This window comes from Nicotiana tabacum, chromosome 18, assembly GCF_000715075.1.
Source record: "Nicotiana tabacum cultivar K326 chromosome 18, ASM71507v2, whole genome shotgun sequence".
In the NCBI taxonomy this organism is placed as follows: domain Eukaryota; kingdom Viridiplantae; phylum Streptophyta; class Magnoliopsida; order Solanales; family Solanaceae; genus Nicotiana; species Nicotiana tabacum.
In genome coordinates this window covers 21760037-21763863 of record NC_134097.1, presented here as the reverse complement: position 1 = coordinate 21763863, position 3827 = coordinate 21760037, and the positions used below count along the sequence as shown (strand labels likewise).

Below are 3827 nucleotides of genomic sequence, written 5' to 3'. Positions count from 1 at the left end.
AAAAGTTCAACACAAGGTTTAGTTTTCTATTTCTGTAATATCTTTGCATTATCATTCCTTCTCTAAATCGTACTTGGAGTATTTTGAATTTCCAAAATAACACATTAAGGAAAAAGAAAGAAATGTAACCTTTAAAACACTCGATGAATATTGAGAAAATGTCACTTTGCGATAGTTAATCAAAGTTCACCTCAACGGTTAATTTTCTTTTGTATCTCTATGTATTTTTGTGATTTTATATTACTATAAGAATATAAAATGTATGTCCGATACCAAACAATCAAGACAAAAACACAAATAAACAAATCATTTCCCAAAAATGAAAGACAAAAGAGAAGAAGATGAAAGAGGAGGAAGAGAATTCATTAATTCCCACTCCGCTCTATTTAGACCCATTTCGTTTTTTAATCAGGCCTATTCATTCTACATAAATCTAAAACCACAAATGATAGTAATATTGCATGGAATGAACAAAAGTAAAACTGTCGATCACCACATCACGTAAAAACGACATAGAATGTCTGATGATATATTTCCAATATTATGTAGGAGAAATAATAAAATGTACAACACATTTTCAGTTACAAACAAAGGTATTTCTCCCACTTGACACACCTGGAGGAACCAATTGACACAATCCTATATACCAAATCCATTTAAATTGTAGATTGAAAATAAAAATTTAACTGCATAATACCTTTGTGTACCCAAATGGCATACATATATGTAACTTGAATCAAAAAAAAGATCTCATACATATACACGAACAAGAGACTGTGAACCCAACTTTATGAGAAGAAAGCGAGAATATAATGGATGCTTATAGATTTTCGATTGCTTTTCCCTCTAAAATAGTTCCTGCAACATCCTTAAAATCCTCAGATCATACATACATATAAGTTCCAATAATTTGTCACAAAATAAAGAATATAATTAGTTAGTTAACACAAAACATTGAAATTTTTTTTTAAAGAAAGCGCATCTCCTTCCACGATATGTCCAAGTATTGCTCTCAAAAGAAATATTGCCAAGGTGAAACAAATTTAAGCTTTGAAGGGTAAAAGAAATAGCAAAAACAGTCTAATAATCAAGTAAAAATTACCTAGAATCGGTTAAGGGATGCATAGGCTATCGAGGTTAAGAGTGCTGGTGGTGTTCTTTATTATACTTTTGACGATACTCTGCACTATAGAATGAGAAGCCAGAAGTTCTAAGCAATTAATTGTAATGAGTTATTATGTACATCTCTTTAGGACCCCGTTAAAAAATTAACACAGTTATAACTTTTCATTACTCTCTCTAATTGCACAATAAATAAACAATAACTTGGAAGATCAAACAACTAAATAATTGGGAGATAAAGGCAAAGAAAGGAAGTTAAAGATAAATAGTTTTTTTTGGTCTAAGAGAGGTGCCACAGATAATTGGATATACCAGGTTGAGAGAGGGTACCTGAAAAACTGGAACACCATAAAAGCTTTTTTCAAACGCTCCAATCCTTTCCTTTTCATATTTAAAAAGAGCGAGCAGAATATGATTACTTTATATTATAGAATAAAAAAATTAACAGTGCATGAAATAATATATAAACATGTTAATTTATATTTTAATGCACAAAACTATTTTTTGCATAAGCGGACACCTGAATATACTCCTCAAAGAAATGCCACAAAAGGATGAGGCCTCCAACCATTTGATTGACAAAACTTATGCTATGATTTCTGAAATTCCCAACTGGTATATGTAATTATCTTTGTTAGAGTATAAAAATATACTTACTGAGCAAAAATTATCTTTTCAACCAATTTCAAACAAAATGTATCTTCTGCATACTATAAATTTATTCCTAAGATGAAAAAAACCTTGTTAATGCTCACCTTAGCTACACGAATGTTCAAATGTTGCATTAAACAAAGGTTTCCTTCAAGAAAAGTTTCAAAGCACGACTAATTGTTGTGATATCTAACTTGTGCTAATGCTTGAGTAAGCATTGTGCAAGGTTTATTATTATCAATTAAGTTACTGGTACCTTCAAAATAGACAAAATAAAGTACAATTGTTTTATCCTTATTTGTATTCTTTCTAGATATTATATCCTCCTTCAGCGTGTTAGTTTATTTGTATAAGTTATAATAGTTAGCTTTAGACAGTTATCAAGTAACATAACATTTCATGGTGAAATAACTCAATATTATGGCACGTAGAGTAAAGCTCAAAAGTACACCTCAAATATAAAGTTCTACCACGATGCTGCTTGTTTGGCTGAAGCAAGTAACAGAGTTATATCTATTAAACATGTACCTGTAATAGATCCAATTTTTCGTCCATACCTTTTTAACCCACTCATCTTGAACAACATAATCTCCACTTGCGTGTCACCATCACTTGTTTAGTTCCACATTTCTATTAAAAAAAAATACAACATGAGATGCCCAAGACAATCACTTAGGTAAAAGGAGGAATGAATTCCTAATAAGGCAAAAAAGTCCAATATTTCAATATTATATTTGAATGTTCCTCAAAAAATACAATTCTAACATCGAAAGGAAAATTGACACTTAAGTAAAAGATACTATTATGATACTTCATGATAGTATCATGGAGTTTAACAGAAATTATCTTTTAATGTTAATGTTTTTGTTCCACCTTGACCATTTCAGAGTCTCTTTTAAGGTCGGAGCATCTCTATTCCCATCTAATAAATATAGTTAAAAATTAATGTTATAAGTTAATAAAGAAATTAATCTTTACTAATTAAACATCTTTTCATGATTCTACCGTCTTTTAATGATTTTTAACATCCTACATAAACTGTAACCTAATCCAAGTAAATATGAGACCACCTATGTTAAACTGAAAATGCCCCACAATTAAGGAGATAACCAGAAAGCATAAATTAAAGGGGAAAAAACTATGAAAAATTCAATTACAACAGCAAATCATTCCAACTATAAAATGACATCTCTTTTGGAATAATATGATATTATTTCCAACTTAACTTCAAAAGATTGACCCACACTTCAATCGACTATAATGTATCCGTATATATTTCACAAGTTCGAATTTTAATATTTAGAGCATTTGTAATATCCTCTCAAATTGTTACATAAATAAATAGCATAAAATTGAGTAGAAAAAAGTTAGGATAATTTTAATAGAAAAAGGACCTGCAAAGTCATGAACTGTCCGTAAATTTTCCCGGGAGCAGAAGTGTCTTGTCGTTGAAGCCTTTAATTGCCAATCAATAACGTTGTTGATCGCTGATTTTCGACTCGGAATCCAAATTGAAAGTCTGCCACCATTGACTCCAAATTTGCCTCATCTTATATTTGGGGGAGGGTACTGTTATGTGAGACATTTGAGAAAAGGGGCCACTGTTTTACCTTTGGGCTTCCATGGAACGTTTGGACTCTCCAATAAATACCCAAGAAATGTTTCGAGCAACAATTGTTTATTTAATACAATTTTTTTAATTTATTTATTGAATGTGAAGGGAGAAGGTAAAAATTCTAAAAAAAGAAGATAAAATATAAATAAAATTGCTAGACACATCACATTCTCCATGCCCAACTTTATTATACATATAGATTCAAAAAACTGTTGACGAGAAGAATACTAATAGGTTGTTTGGATGGTTATTACCTGTTGTTCTATTGTATCATATTGTTACTTTAAATATAATGTTTGTTTTGATTGGTACTTAAATTTTATTGTAGCATATCGTTAAATCCGTCGTTACGTAACGACGAAAAGTGTCACTTTATGGAACGACCGATTTGGTGTGGTCGCGTCGTTTCCTTATTTTTCTCTCATTTTGCTCCTTTTTA

The 3827-nt window shown here is 30.5% G+C and overlaps 1 long non-coding RNA gene across 2 annotated transcripts; it reads right to left on the bottom strand.

Annotated features, from left to right (window-relative positions):
- Window positions 1–523: 523 nt before the first annotated feature.
- Window positions 524–3428, bottom strand: LOC107762492 (uncharacterized). 2 transcript variants are annotated; one of them, XR_012701942.1, is made up of 3 exons: window positions 3168–3417; window positions 1453–2403; window positions 524–858 (listed from the first exon to the last, which is right to left on the bottom strand). It is a non-coding gene; the product is annotated as an uncharacterized LOC107762492 (long non-coding RNA). The 2 variants fall into 2 exon arrangements; XR_012701941.1 differs by having other exon boundaries at window positions 524–2403; window positions 3168–3428.
- Window positions 3429–3827: the final 399 nt, after the last annotated feature.